We start from the raw sequence: 17,404 nt of genomic DNA, 5'->3' as shown, positions 1-17,404 counted from the left end.
AAGATACTATATTAGACATCACAAATATAGAGGATTTCTATTTTAGTAAAAAATAATTTAGTGGCTATTAGTAGTCTATGTTGCACAGTGCTTCATGTGTAAAATCAAAGTCAGAAAACCTTTTTTATTTTGCTTTCTCTTGGGTATAAGTTATGCATAAGCCCCACATTCATTTAATTGTTGAACCTTGAAACTCTTTCTCTTTTCTATAACACTGAAATAAAAAATATAAATAAAACACATCTTTCCATCCAAATTCTCCATCCACAATTCTAATGGGTGGGAATTGGAGAAGGGCTAGTTGAGTGATGTGTGCATGTATGTCTCTACCATCTTGTACTCCATTAAGGTGTATAACTACAATGCATCAATTAAAAAATTTAAAAAAGGAAAAGAAAATGCCATCTAGTCTTTTATTTGACATTTATGGTGATGGATTTGAAATCACTCATATTTATTTGGGCTTTACAGCACAGATGGTTTTTCTTATATTGTATTGGAAGCTATTTTGTTCCATTTATGCCTATTGACCCATTATCTAAGACTGTATGAATAAAAAGATAATTAATCTTTTTTCATATGGCAGCACTTCAATTATTTTAAGGTAACTATTGTCTCTTCCTGAGTTCAAGTCTTCTATCTTTCCCAGGATAAACATCATCAGTTACTTCAATCATTCATTCCTATCTAAGTATTCTTGCTGTTTGAGGAGTTTCCTATTAATTGAACTTGTGGATCATTTCTCTACCCTTGCTCAGCTGTTAGGACATTAACTTTCAGTCCTGAGTATTGACTACCTTGAACTTTGTCTAGCTGTCATTAGCAAAATCAATAAGACCAATCTTTTCTGCCAACCAATAACATATCAGAAAAATTATTAATAATCAGGTAATTGGGGGCTTGGAATAGAGGTCAGTTAAGGTAGAGTGCATGCTTAGCCCATGTGAGGTCCTGGGTTCAATCATCAACACTCAAAAAATATTTTAAAAAATATATATTTGGGGAGGTTCTGTTTCCTATACACTGACATCAGGAAATTTTAATGTTACTAAATAATATAGTTACTCTCTATCAAAGTCTTTGAAGAACATTTATGATTGCATTAGTTATAGCAAAGTAACAAGATTAGAAAAAATATAATTACAATCTGTGATGTTGTCATAATAAATGAGGAGGTAAAAGACAAAAACATTAAAAGCATAATGTAAAAATGAAAATACTCCTCCTTCTGAGGTATTGGCATAGAATCAAGAGGCATAAAAATCAAGAAAATTTATTTTTAAGGTACTGGGGGTGGAGCCCAAGGGCATTCTACCTTTGAGCTATAACCCTAGCCCTATTTTTATTCTTTAATTTGAAATAGAGTCTCACTAAGTTGCAAAAAGCCTCACTAAGTAGCTGAGGCTGTTTGCAAACCATGATCCTTGTGTCTCAGCTTCTCAAGTACTGGGATTACAAGGGTGCACCACCATGCCCACCAGGAAAAAATTTTATACATATAAATTCAATAATATAAAAGGCATCCTCACAAGAAAATATGCATAAAGAAAAAAACATTTGTTGTATAAAATTCTTTAATATATATAAATTATGGAAAAACCAGCAGCCCCTGAATACAAATACCTCATGTAATTTAAAATTCCCAATATTAAGGGCAGGCAAAGGATTTGAATTATAACTGGAAAATTCAAATGGCCAAGAAAAGATCCTCAACTTTACTGTTAAAAAGCAAGATAAAACCCAATTCATTAAAAATATACCCTTTGGATTTACAAAAATACATGTTCAAACTTAGCAATAGAAATGAGCAAATATTAACTTTCATTTGCAGCTAGTATGAAGAAAAGTACTGCACTAACTTTGAGATCAGTTTTGAAATATGAAATAAGCTGTTTGTAATGGTGAAAAATAAAAACAAATCTAAGCACCCATTGTGAATGAGAAAGAACATATGTAACTCCATAGCCGATTATGCTACAAAACTAAAATTATTGGACTAGAGTTACATGGTTAATTTCAATAAATCTCCAAAATTAGGTTGAATAAAAATGTGTATTTAAAACTCCAAAATTAGGTTGAATAAAAACGTGTATTTAAAACTTAAAAGATGCAGTAAACTATTTGAAAAACTAGTGAACCATTGAAGAAAAGATAAGTATCAACATCTGGATGAGGTTATCTAGAGAAAGAGGCAAGTAATTATTATCAAGAGAGCTATAACAGTTTTGTGATGGTATCTGAAATCTTGTGTCTCTTTAAAAATATCCTTGTGGGAGGAGAGGAAAATAAAATGTCATTGTTTAATGGATGCAGAGTTTCACTTTGTGAAAGTGAAAAATTTCTGAAAATGGATGGTTAGGATGGTGAACAACAATGTAAGTGTATTTAGTACTATTGACCTGCACACTTAGATGTTGTTATAATGGTTATATGAACTATATTTTACCACAATAAAAATGAACTTCTAAAAATTGTTTCTGAAAAAATATTTAAAAAATTTAAAGTGGGTAGTGGTTCATATAAGTAGTATGTATAAAACTTGTTTAATTTTATGAAAAATATTTAAATTATTCTCATATTTTTAAAGTTTGAAATAGTTTATACTCAAAAATTACAAAACAAAATAATTATGAAACTATGTAAATTATACCTCTATAGACAAAAATTATATTGGGATATTGTAAGGATTGAAGAAATCTTTACATATTTAATATAATTACTAGAATTTTCTTGGCACTACATGACATATAACATTGTTCTTTTGTTTTTATCGGAGCATTGTAATCATACATCTTAATAGAGTACAAGATGGTAGAGGCGTACATGTACACCTCACTCATTTAGCCCTTCTCCAATTCCCAGCCTATTCCCTCCCCCTCCCTCCCGCTCATGTTTGGCTTAGTGATTGACTTTGATATGTTTATGAATGTACTTCATGTACATTAGGAAATTTCCCTCTTTCCCCTCCAATCCCCTTCAGTTATGTGGCCTTATTTGCTCATCTATAGTTTCTTCTTCTTTATCTAGAGTTCCTCCTATGACCTTTTTTCTTCCTAGCTTCTGCATATTAGGGAGAACATCCCATTTTTTACTTTTTGTGACTGACTAATCTCATTTATCATAGTGATCTTTGTAATATGTATAACTTCACTTTCAAATTGTGACTCACCTAATAATAAGAATAATTCTAATTGAATCAATAAGCATAAACTAAAATTAACCTATAGAATAGTCTCCTTGCTTTCCACTATGGACTTCATGAACATAGACTAAGTCCATAGTAGTTTTGTCATAACCTTATTCAGTTGTTGTCCCATATTGTGTTTATAGTCAATGAAATGAACTGATTGATTTTCATGGATGATATTGCTAAGCCATGAGCTCAAATGACACAGAGTTGTTTTCTCAACTCCTTAATACTTACTTGGTACTTATTTGGTCCTCTTAAAACATGGCATACAGACAATTGTCATGCAGATACTGTCTCCTGACCATCTCTGATGAAGTGGATATCTGTAGCTTGCCTCCTGACCACTCAGCCCTCTTTCTTTCTAGCAGACCCAAATGTCTTCCAGGTATTTAGTCCCTTTGAAAGAGAAATTTAAAGGTTAACAGTGGGATTTAAAATCAGAGGTAACAGGTGTGAACATGTGATCTAAGCTATTCTATCCAAATTGATGCTTTGTTTGTTTTCTGGTAATTTTAGGAGATAGGTGGTTTTTGCTCAGTCTAGACAATGTGGGTATATTATATGAGTATAAGTCCTGAAACTTCAACCATGTAATTATCAAGAAAACAGAAGAGGGCAGAAAATTAGTCAAGAAATATAGTTCAAAACTCCGACCAAATATTACTTGAACTTTTTTTGTGTGTATGTGATACTGGAACTGGAGATCAGGGGCATTCTATCTTTGAGCTATATCTGTAGCTATATTTTATTTATTACTTTCAAAAAGGGTCTCACAAGGTTGCTGAGAGCCTTGCTAAAATGCTGAGGCAGGCTTGGAACTTGTGATTGCCTTTTTCAGTCTTCCAAGTATAGGGATTACAAACATGCACTACCACACCCAGCTGACACTGAACCTTTTTAGTTAATGAAAAAAATAAATTTATTTCACCATTTTAGAGATGAGTTGAGTTTTATTTGAAAAAAAATGAAAGCATATAATAGGAATTTGATAGAAAAGAAAGAAGTGTTATGTGTTAAAGACCCTAAATGTTGTATGAGCTGCAACTAAAAGAAAACAGTGAATACCCTAACAATTTGGTCAAGTTAACTCTTGTTTATCCTTTATTTTTTCTCAACCTGAGTTTACTGTTCCTTGATTAGCAGAACATACAGTGAAGGTTATAGCACTAAGATATTTGGGAAGGGAGTTTCAATATATCACTTTGGCTCCTTGACTTGGTCTATTTTTGAGTACATGTGTGTAATACTGGGAATTGAACCCAGGGATGTTGAGATATACCCTCAGCTCTATTTTATTATTTTATTTTGATAAAGGGTCTCACTAAGTAGCTGATGGCCTCTTTGAATTGCTGAGGCTGGCCACAAAACATGCAATACTCTTGTCTAATAAGTCTCCAAAATATTTGGATTACATGTGTATGCTACCACACCTGGCTCTTAATGAATTCTTAATGTTTGCTGGAATGAATTATTTAGTGAACCTGACCACTTGGAAATTAAAAAGAGAGAAAACTCTGCTTTGCTAGAAACCCTTTCTGAATATAATCTATTATCCAAATTGACTGAGAATCTAATCACTTGTGCATAGTAGGATTAGAAATGCCAAATCTCTTTACTAACTCATTAATGCAATAGTACAACAGTCAAAGTAGACATAGCAGAAATTAATATAGCACAGGAACAGAGAGCCCAATTCCAAAGCACCTATGCTAGACATTTGGCCTTTTCTCTATGGAAAAGATGCCATGACTCATTAATGACATAGATGTATCTGGGTTCAACCTAAATCAAAGTAGATTATCTTTGCTTCACCACCTAACCTATGTTTTTACACTGTGCAATGTGGTGGACACTTACCAGGCAGTGCAACGAAGGATGGGCTGATCATCAGTAAAAACATTTTTGGGGGATACTGGGATTGAACCCAGGAACATTCTACCTCTGGGCTATACTCCCAGTCTTTTTTATTTATTTATTTTCTTTTTTTGTGTGGTACTGGGGATAGAGCCCAGGAGCATTCTACCTCTGAGATCTACCCCCAGCCCTATATTTTATTCTTTATTTTGAAACAGGGACTCACTGAGTTGCAAAGGACCTCACTAAGTAGCTGAGGCTGACTGCAAACCACAAACCTCTGGTCTCTGCTTCCTGAATGCTGGGATTACAAGGGTGTGCCACCATCCCCAGCTGTATTTATTTTCTTTTGAAACAGAGTCTTATAAAGTTGCTGAAGTTGGCCTTGAACCTGTTATCCTCCTGTCTCAGGCTCCCAAATGCTGAGATTATGAGGATGCACTACCATACTTAGCTATTTTTGCAGACAAGATTTCAAAGGCTATATCCTAGAGTCAGACTAAGACAAGAAACATCTCTGTAATAGATGATTTGTTTTATTATATAAAGGCAAATAGAGCAAAGATTGCATAATTTTAAAGGAGCCATTTATTAAATAATCCTCAATCAGACATATTGGTCCATGTTTGCCCAAATCCCAAGTTCATCTTACTTTCTTAAATTCACAGCACTGGGGTATGTGCAACCAACATTAAGATTGTCACATGAGTTTCTGTGCAATCAACTCCTTCTTATCAATTTCTTCTTTAATTTTTTTATTGGTACATTGTGATCTTAATTGAGTACAAGATGGTAGAGGCATATATGCACACATCATTCATTTAGCCCTTCCCCAATTACCACCCCATTCCCTCCACTACCCTCCTTTTTTTGTTAGGCTTAGTGATTGGCTTTGATGTGTTTGTTAATGCACATCATGTACATTACGGAATTTCCCTCTTTCCCTTCCCATCCCCTCTAGTTAAGCCTCCTTATTTGCTCATTTATGGTTCCTCTTTCTTAATCTAGAGTTCCTTCTCTGACCCTTTACTCTCTAGCTTACATACATTAAAGCATCAGATACTAAAAGATACAACTGGTTTTAGTCACTTTAAATCTTTATTCTGTGCAAAGTATTTAAACATTCCTTCCTCATTATATTTATATTGTGAATTTGTTTCTTGGTAGTCAGTAAATTCCCATTGCATTGCACAATAGCCATAAAGTGGCAAACAGATTAGCAGTTCACATAGCTCAAGCCAGGCTGACCTTTCATTCAGTTATTTGTTCTGGTAAACAGAGTTTGAAGAAAAATGTATACTCAACTCAAATAACACAATGTGAGGGCAAATGATTTTCTAGATAATTAAAGATCTAGAATACATCACAATAGTATTTACTGTGAACTTAAAGGCAAGAAATGCACATTTGTTCACAGATATTTGGCATGAACAGTTCCAAGAAGTCCAGGATAAAGATGATACCTGTGTCTTGATTCACACATATTTTTGTCTTCTATGAAGCACATCTTTTTTTTTTTTGGTGGTGGTGATGGTGGTACTGGGGTTCCTGGAAACCCTTCTACCCCCGGGCTACACCCCCACACCTATTTTTATATTTTTATTTGGAAACAGGGACTCTTAAGCCAGTGAGGATGGCTTCGAACCTGTGCGATCCTCCTGTCTCCACCTCCCAAGCGCAGGGATTACAAGCGTGTGCATGTGCCACCACGCCCAGCTGAAGCACATCTTTTGATTTCTTCACCTCTGATGTCTCATTATTTGTGAAAATTCAAATAGATGAAACATTTAAAAACATAAAATAGTATTTAAAAAGTATATTGTGGGCTCAAAAAGAAAGCCCGAATCTCCTGGGAAAATTGTCACGTGATCTTACAGAGCAGAACCATGAAGTTTTCCAAAGTATGTTTTATTAGGAATTCAAATGTGGTTCCAGGGAATCCTACAATATATTCGTAGCACTGACAGTATCCAATTAAAGTGTAGTAATAGCCAATATTCAATTGACTATACTGCCTTTGAAGCCTAACTGGGGGGTATCAATGCAAAACAATTTTTTAAAATTATAGCAAATTACAAAAAGCATTACCTTTAATAAATTATTAAAGAACAATGTAGTATGTCTCCACCATCTTTTATCCCATTAAGGTGTATGACTACAATGCACCACTAAAAAATAAAAAAATAAAAAAGAACAATGTAAATGCATGATGGATTCATCAGCTATAATAAAAGAAATTATACTGATTTACATTTATTATCAAATGAAAATTTCTTCTTTTATTTCTTCATAATGTAAATCAGTGTAAAGATAGATTGAGAACATTAGCTTTTTAAAAATGCATCATTTTGATTCCTAAGTAGCTCCAGTGGCAGAGCCAGAGTTTAGCCACATGTCTCCTGACTCCAAGTTATTAGAATTCTATTAACTGTGTTAAATGTGATGGTGGGTTACAACACACACACACACACACACACACACACACACACACACACACTGCCACTTGATACATACTAACAATGTAAATGAGAAATGGCAAATTTCTATATAGAAACCAGGGGCTATCCTTCTCAGATAACAGGCACATGCATCTCTGAATTTCTCCCATAACCCTGAATTTTATATGTTTATTAATAAAGATGAATGAGAATATTGGGTTGTGAGGAACATAGGACTCAGCTCTACTAAATATATAAAAAAATTCTCATTGGAAAAGAGATCTCAAGATGTTGTTAGTATAAGTAAGCTACCTAATGTTATGATGCTTATTGATAAGAATTACCAGGCCAAGGGGGCCATTTTCCATTTAGTTGGGCATGAGACATCTGGATTTATTGGTTACAAGAAATCTGTAACAGATGTGCTTTGGAATGTATTAGAATGATGTTTCTTTCCTTGGAAAATATTTAGTACCTTTAAACAATATTTTTCCAGCTGTTTTGGCAAACCAATCAGAGAACTCAAACTATTAGAGGTGAGAAATCATTCCCACTTCATAGAAAAAAAAAAAAAAACAGAGCCATGGGGCATATATATTGTGATGATTCGTTTCTTTTTTTGGGGTGGGGGGTTGGTGATGCTGGGGTTCCTGGAAGCCCTTGTACCTCCGGGCTACACTCCCAGACCTATTTTTACATTTTTATTTGGAAACAGGGTCTCCTAAGCCAGCGCACGGGGCTGGCTTCGAACCTGCGCGATCCTCCTGTTTCTGCCTCCCAAGCGCAGGGATTACAAGCGTGCGCCACCATGCCCGGCGTATAATATATATATATATATATATATATATATATATATATATATATATATATATATATATATATATTTGGAAACAGCGTCTCTTAAGCCAGCGCGGCTGGGTTTGAACCTGCATGATCCTTCTGTCTCTGCCTCCCAAGTGCGGGGATTACAAGGGTGTGCCACCACGCCGGGCTATGTGATGATTAGTTGTATGTGTCAACTTGTAGGCCACAAAGTACCCAGATTTTGGGTCAAATGTTATTTTGGGTATTTCTATAAGGTTGTTTTTGGATGAAATATACATTTTAAATCTGTAGATCAAGTAAAGGGAAGTTTACTTCATAATGTGGTAGACCTCAATCTTTACATATAACAAAAAGTCTGATGTTCCTGAGAGTAACAGAATTCCTCATGCCTGACTGCCTTCAAATAGTGACATTGGAATCAGGCAAAGTGCTGCTTGCCTGTAATCCCAGTACTTGGGAGGCTGAGACAGAAAGACTCAAGGTTAGACTCCACAACTTTTTAGGATCCTATTTCAAAATAGAGAAATAAAATATGCCTGGTGATATGGCTCAGAATTTAAATGCCTTAGCGTTTAATCCATAGCAACACACACACACACACACACACACACACACACACACACTATTTTGAGAAATCTATCACTTCCAACTTTTTAAACATCTGCAGAATAATCTTTACAGAATCATTCAGAATTGTAACAAAATAATAAAAACATAGATTTTTTATTTTTATTTTATTTTACATAGTTTTTGCAGAAAAAACACTTGGAAAATGAGAAGAAATTGTATGACAAGAGTATAGACATTGCAGAAAGCTAATTTTAAAAGGCTTTCAATTACCTGCCTACAAATAAAGGGAAAAATGGGTATGAAAGAATACAGAACTAATGTCTAACGAGTTATACAATACCTGAACAAGCCAGAGCTTGCCTCAAGAAAGGCATAATTTCAGTATAAGATTGTTGTAGAATGTGTTGTTTAATGCCTGATCAGCGTGACTTTCTACAGCCACATGGCTTTAGTGGGTTGCCAGCCAAAATATTTTCTCTCTGGCTGGAATAATTATCCAGCAATGGACATAAGACTCATCTATGCTGAACACAACATTGGCTTTATATGTGGAATCTGTATGAGAGACTCTTTCTTCTCCAATAGAGAACATTGAGTTGTATAAGTCTGAAGCAATCAGTAGGCATATTTCTCCCTATTACTCCAAAAAATAGAAGAAAAAAATGGCCAACACAGAAACACATGAGTAGAGTTTGTAAAAGAAAGATTCCCAGTAACAACATTCAAGCCCTTGGTGTTCTTGCTGCTGCCCCATCAGAGCGATTTCGATAGTAACTGTAATCAATATCTTTTTATTTCTCTTCTGAAACTAGTCCAAGTTCAGGTTTGACTGGTAGCCAACAGAAGCCCCAATGCATCTGTCTTTTAGATTGAAAAGGCAGTTATCTATAAATGTATATTGCATTCATTTCTAAAAGCAAAATTGTTAGGAAAAATGATTGATGGTGTGTCACCTCACAATGTTATCTTCAGAGGGGCAGGCGTGTCTCAAATCCAGCTCCAGTCAATACTTATACTTTTTATTTTTAGGGTAAAGATCCATACAACAGCATTTGTATAGCGTTTAGCAATGAAATGCAATTCAGTAGTCATGGAGATCTGGGTTATTACCACAGTAATTTTCCATTGTATAAGAGAAATTTTGTTGAGAGCAAGATAATAAGAACATAAAGTTTGTAACCTCAGTACAAAATGAAATTGAAATGACCACCTTCTCTTACAGGGACATAGGTCTGTAACTGTATTATTGAATAGAATTTCTAGATAGTAACACGAGACATAAAATTTACTTGGGTGAAGAGCATGAAGTTTGCATAAGTTTAGGTTATTTTAGAGCATACTATATGTGACTAAACAGGCCATATTCTCCTATTTCTCCTTCCTTGCACTGTGATCATGTGATAGAATGTTGACACTTGTCTGTTGGAGACATGATAGGGAAGGAATGTAAAGGAGCTGAGGGGGAACCATCATTGGGTAACTTTGCTTCTATCTAAATGAGCACGGTGAAAGTGACTGGTAGATGAAAATGTTTTAGGTAATAGTCAAAGTGAGACTGAACTTGTGGATTTCTACATTTTCCATGCTTCTTTTTTAAACAATCTTTAATACAATAGACAAATGTTATACTCACTAGCTTCAAGGTTAAATGTTAAGCATTTATCTGTATCTTCAACTTGCAGTTTGATAAAATGAACTATTTTTTCAAATAACATGATACTTTTATAAATTCCTTGAAGGATAATTTTCTTGTAATATTATATTTAAATATTGATTAACATGAAACTAATAATTCCTTCTGAAAACAAAATAAAAGGATTCATATCAATCTTAAAAATAATTGTATTTATGATTGGTCTTAGAAAAATTGTAAAAGATTGATTCTCTAAGTGTAATATTTCATAATTTTATTACATGAAGGGGAATATAATTTGTTTCAAATTGAAAAAAATTCATCTAAAAATCTTGTCAATTTAAGATTATAGTTGCTTTTTAAAATAAACTGTTTATATTATTTTTCTTTTGTTATTTTCTTTTTTCTATCTAGATAATATAACCTGCTTTAGTGAATAATTTTCTATATAATTGAAGAAGTCAACTATTATATATATGTATATTATAACTAAGAAAATATTTTAGCCTTGATAATGACAGAAAGTAAATAGTTATACTACTTAGAGTAGTTTAGAAACATTTCTTTTCATGCTTCACTGAATTTTGATCAAAAGAGTTATTTTTATTTTTCTGGATCACTGAGTTTCTTTATAAATCTGATAATTAATGTATACATATTTAAGAAAAAGAAATATACACATATAAATCTGACATATGTAGTATTTATTAATGGGTATGTGAACTGCTGACTTCGAAGTCAGATTTGAAACTAATTAAAACTCAACCTTTTGTAATTTAATTTTTTGTTTTTGTGGCACTGGGGGTGGAACTTAGAGGCTTTCTACCTCCAGGCTATACTCCCAGACCTTTTTCTATTTTATTTGGAAACAGGGTCTCACTAAGTTGCTGAGAGCCTCACTAAGTAGCTAAGGCTGGCTTTGAACCTGTGCGATCCTCTTGTCTTCAGCCTCCCAAGAGCAGGGATTACAAGCGTGTGCCACCACGCCCGGCTGTAATTTAATTAGTAAAATTTAATCACTGAGATTATTTGGTAGTTTATTATTTATTTATTTATTTATTTATTTATTTATTTATTTGTGGTACTGGGGGTACAGGGACATTCTACCTCTGAGCTACATCCCCAGCCCTATTTTTTTTAATTCTTTATTTTGAAAAAGGGTCTCACTGAGTTCCAAATGGCTTCACTAAGTAGTAGCTGAAACTGTCCTCAAACTGCAGTCCTCCCATCTCAGCCTCCCAAATGCTGGGATTACAAGTGTGCACCACCACACCCAGCTTTAGTCGTTTATTTAGATGCACTCAAAAGTCTAAACCACATATTCAAAATTATTGAATTGATCAATTTCCTAGAAAAAATATTTAAAAACTTCCAGAAATCAAAACTATTATTGGAAAGATAGACACAAATAACATTTTAATGTATCATTAAAATGATGTTCATTGTTATATTTGTATCCTTAGTTATAGTAGTTTTAAAACTCTACCATATGATCCAGCAATACCACTTCTGGGTAGAAGTCAAACTACCAAACTAATGCATGTGTATCTATGTTCATAGCCTCACAATTCATAATGGCCAAACTATAGAACAGCCAAAATGTCCATCAGCAGATGAATGGATTACAAAATTATGTGATATATACACAATGGAATTTTACTCACCCATAAGAGGAACAAAATTATGTAATTTTGAGAGAATTGATGGAACTGGAGAATACTATGCTAAATGAGAATAGTCAGTCACAAAAAATGAAGGTCAGTTGTTCTTCCTCATATGCAAAGCTAGAAAGAAACTGGGACACAGGAGAAACTCCAGACAGAGGAGGAGACACCTTCGTGGAGTTGGGAAGGTGGTCTAAGGGAGATGGGAGGGGAAAGAAGACTTGAAGAAAAAATGCCTCAATTATATGATATACATAGACAAACTTATCAAAGCCAATCAGTATGTTGAGCATAGAAAGGTGGGGAGGGAGAGGGAGAGAAGTAGGAACGGAGGAGACCCAAAGAGTGCTGTGTGCATGTGTACCTCTGTCACCCTGAATTTCATCAAGATGTATGATTACAATGCACAAAAACTACCACACTACTAAGGTATTGTTTTTCATTTAAATTATTATCTTCCACAGGCAGACAGTGATATACAACCAGTAGACAGTAGCAGGTATACAAATCCAGATGCCCTTTATTTAAAAACACATTAAAAATTATTTTTCAAAATGCTGAACAATGCTATAGCTTCACTAAATTATTTTTAATATAATTACTTTTGTAAAATATGTTATCAATGTAAATCTCATGGCCTCTTTATTAGCATTTTAATGATTTAATAAATAGATATATTAAATATTTAGGTTTTAATTTCGAATGTCTATCAATCACTATATTTGGCATAAAAATGTGCCTATGGTAATCTCCATGTAAAGAGTCTTAAAAATAAAAAGATTAGAAACTGCTGCTTTTTTCAGTTTGCTTTTCATTACTTAACTATCTATGAGAAACATTTATTCATGTCATGCCATTATATCCAAATGTCCAATTCTATTTCTGAATGGCTGAGTGATATCCTATTATCTAAGTCTATCTAATTTATTTAATCTCTAAATGGCTAATTCTTCATCAAGGAAGAAGAATACATATGAGGACATGTTTTCTTTGGGAAGAGAAGAGAGTTGCTTAAATTATGAAGCTGAAATTTTCAGCAGGACATCTGTCTGGTAAGTGTGTTTGGTCTGTTTTATTTGTTTGGGATTTTATCACTGTGTAGATCCCCTGAGCAAATTTGACAATCATAAAATCATGCAAGGAAAATGGAAGGCCAGTCATTAATTAGGTATTTTCTTATCAGCTCTAAAAAACTCATATAACAATAATAGCTACGGGGAGAGAAGCCAGTGGGAAATACCAAACATAATTGCAACTAAGCCCACAAGCGCCTAGTCAGTGTACATTTAATCAGTAACAAGGAGAGTTAGTTTGTGTTTCACTAAGGTTATGAGATGAAAATAAAACAAGTGAACCCAAAATTCAGTTTAGTTATGAGTGGTATTTAGTGATGCTGAATTTAATCTAGAAACCCTCAAGTCTTTTGTGTTCCATCAATTTTTGCACATTTAAGGAACTGAGAAGTTGCATTTGAGCATAATCTACATATTCTTTAGAGATTAGCTCATGCTCAGAGCATCAGCATCTCAGTGTCAGTGAATCACACAACAATAACACAGTCATATGGAGAGAAACATCTCTGTATACATAATTTATCTTGACTATAAAGAAAATGTCTTCATTATGTTTGCATTATCTTGTTATTGATACCTGAACAAATCACTACAAACATCATGGTTTAAAGATAACATAAAGTTATTCTCCTTCAGTTCTAAAGTCCAAGATTCTAAAACTCAGTATCGTAGAATTTATTCTCTCTGGAGACTTCAGGGAACAATCTAATTTCTTGTCTTTTTCCTAAAGGCCACTTCCTTCATCTTCAAAGCATATTATTACAAACTGATTCTATTAATACATCTCCCTTTTCAAACTTTGATTCCCTTGCCTATTCTTATGAAGGCTCTAATGAATTTGTTGGGCCAACCTAGATAATTCAAGATAATCTTCTAGTTTTAAGGTTCTTAGTCATTTTATGAAGACTGTTTCACCATGAAAAGTGACATATTCACTGATTCAAGATCTTTGGATATGGACACCTTTAGGAAAAGGGCAAGAACATGATTACCACATGCTTAATGCTTAACGTAATTTTTAGTAAAAAAAAGTTCTCAATAACTAAATCTATATCTCTATATCTGCCTTTAGAACAGTACTACACTGTTTCAATTATTGTAGCTTTATATGGTTTGAAATCAGAAAATATACATATTCTAGCTTTGTTCTTCTTTGAGATTGTTTTGGGTATCTAGAGTCCATATTCCATATCCGGATAGATTTTTTCTGAAAAATAAATAAATAAATGTATGATAGTTTCACCTAAAAAAAAAAAAAAGAAAAAAATATTCTCTGGTAAGAAAGAAAGCAAAAAAAAATTTAAATGTTATCTTTAAGTCATCAAAAGCTTGGTATCAGACAAATGAAACTGTTATGTGAGATTATCATCGTTAATATTGGATAAATTGCTATAAAACTAGATGTCTCAAATCTTTCTCAAAACATCTTTTATGAACTGCATTAAGTAGGTTTCCCAAAGTATTTATAAATAACAATAATTGTATATATTTTACTGAATTGCTATAAAATTATAAATCAGGATTATTGGTTGATTTGTCAGAATATAATTATCTGCATCAAATTTTGCTTAAAATTTCATTTCCCTATTTTTTGGACACTTGAATTCATTCTGTGAGTTCTTCAAGTATATAAGAATAGAAAGGAAAATAGGAGGATTCATTCATATTTTTCCACTATACAATGTGAAAATCATCTTAATCCTACATGGTAAAAAAAATAAAAAACAAGAGAATCAGATACAATGGGAAAATCACTATATTTAAAAGAAAGGCAGAATGTCTAGGGGAAGAAGTCATCTGGGGTGGTATATATGTATGCAAATACTATTATAAGCCCTTGTGCAACAAGAAATCTAAAAGGAAGTATCTTCTGAATGAGAAACAAACAGTAAAAATAGTGCATGATGCAAAAAGAAGAGAGAAGCTGTTGCTGAGAGGTTTGCAGGCAGGCTCTGGGGTCAATAGGTAGGTATCTGTAACTTCTAGGCAGAAGAGGATAGAAGATATCTGGCTTGCCTTGGGGTTAAGGATGACAGGAGATCTATGACTGGGTTTGGGGACAGGAAGAAGACACTCCAGATGCAAGTTAAACCAGAGAGAAATGGGGTGTCTGTTGGGTGGTACTCTTTTGTCTAAGCTGGATGGTGTTGAAAAATAATGTTAAAACAATGTATTTGGCCTAGATTGGAAAAATACAAGCTTATGGATATTATAGTTTACATAAAGACCTAGCAATAGAGGTGAAAGAAACAGAAGATAGGAAAAAGAGAGGGTAGACTTTTGGATTTTATTAGCTGCATGTGTTTGGTTATGGCTTCTGTCCTTACTATCTCAATATTTCTAATGAGGTAAAACAAAATAGAAATTTCCTGACGGGTCCAGCTTGTCAGCAGTGGGGGCTGAGAAAGAAAATGAGTGCCAAAGGTCAGAACAGAAACACACCAGCCGGGAGTTGAGTCAAGCAGGATCTCGTTTATTTCTCTCAGGCAACCCAATTTAAAGCAAAAAACCGCAAGGGGGATTTCCAACAGGAAACTATTCTAACCTATCAAGCTAAAGGTCACTCTTGCATATGTAAAGTACATAACTTGCAGCCAATCATTATCTAATGCACGAGGGGTTCACGAGCACGGAAGCATTATTTGAGCCAATAAGGCTCAACATTACCAAATTGAGCTAGCAGGGGCAGAGAGAGTAGTTATGCCCTCCATATCCGTTTGGCGCTACATGTTGCAGATTCATTCATTGGAAGTTCAAGAGGTTTTGCAGACCTGTGCTAGATGCTACATGTAGCTGATTCATCGGAAGCTCTGTCAGGCGGTTGTGCAGACAACAACGCGCTTGGCGCTACATGTAGCTAATTCATCGGAAGCTCTGTCAGGCAGTTTGAGCAGACCCCAACATCTCCCCCTTTGTTTTTTATATGTGAGGGCGAAATGCATGGCCCCTGTCTTAGGTTGTCCTCTTTTGAGAATCTTATCCGTCATTGGGTATTCATGCTTGATAGCTGCTCATAAGCCACCCCAGCCCCTGTCTTAGGTTGTTCTCCTCTGAGGATCTTACCCGTCATTGGGCACATGGGGAGCAGAGGAGGGATGTCTATGGTCAGAACACCAGTCCTACTGATTGGGTTCTTTCTCGGTAAGCTTTGATATTGGATCTCTACTTGATGTATTTTAACTGCCTACAAACTGAACTAACCTATTGAGGATACAGGGGCCCACGGTACAAACAATCAGGAGAGACACAAGGGGGCCCAATAGAGGGAAAAAATAAGACAAAAGGCCATTGAAGCTTGTCCATAATGGGTTGTTTTGTAGATATCGCCGGCATTTTTTAAGGTCTTCTTGGAGTTGCTTTATCTTGTCCTGGACTAAGCCCGATTTCATAAAAACAGCATTTTTTTTCTATAAAAACAAGCATATGCCTCCCTTTTCGGCCATTAACAAGTCTGATTCTTTTTGGTTTTGTAATGCTACATCTGCAAGGGAATCTAAAGGTGGCTTGTAAAATGGATTACTTTGGATAGCCTGTCCATCTACTGGGAGTACTGGGAAGGTACACCCTCCACAATTATAAGGCTGCCCCATCCTTTTATTAAGGATCTCTCCTGCCTTACCTGGGTCTCCAAATTCTTGTATACCATACCTTATTTGTACTAATAGGATCAGACTGATGAGGATTTTCACCTCTCTTTTTGCAATTAAGAAGAGAGGGCTAATCTCAGGGATTTCTTTTTCCCTGGAATCACAATTATTAGTGCATGGCAGGAGATATTTAATGTCCCTTGCTGGTACCCACAGGGGTCTTTTTTCATCTGGAGGGAAGACGCATCCAAATCCCCTTCCAGCCGTAATCAATGGGTCTGGCCCTCTCCATATGCCTGTGAGTAGGTCTTTCCATTTCACCAAGACAGATGTATATGTGATTGAGGATGACCAATATTTCTGGAATGGTGAAAGTTCTGGGGCTGTATTTCAAAAAATTTAATATTCTAAGCTGATCATGTGGGGGTAATGAGTCCCCCCTTTGTTTTTGTAATTTAACCTTTAAGGTATGATTAAATCTTTTTATAATGGCCTGTCCTCTAGGATTATACAGAATGCCCATAGTATGGGAGATATTCCAGGTTTGGAAGAAAACAGCAAAGGCCTTAC

This window comes from Muscardinus avellanarius, assembly GCF_963383645.1.
Source record: "Muscardinus avellanarius genome assembly, chromosome: 15".
NCBI lineage: Eukaryota > Metazoa > Chordata > Mammalia > Rodentia > Gliridae > Muscardinus > Muscardinus avellanarius.
The sequence above is the reverse complement of the archived record's forward strand: the minus strand, read 5'-3'. Positions refer to the sequence as shown.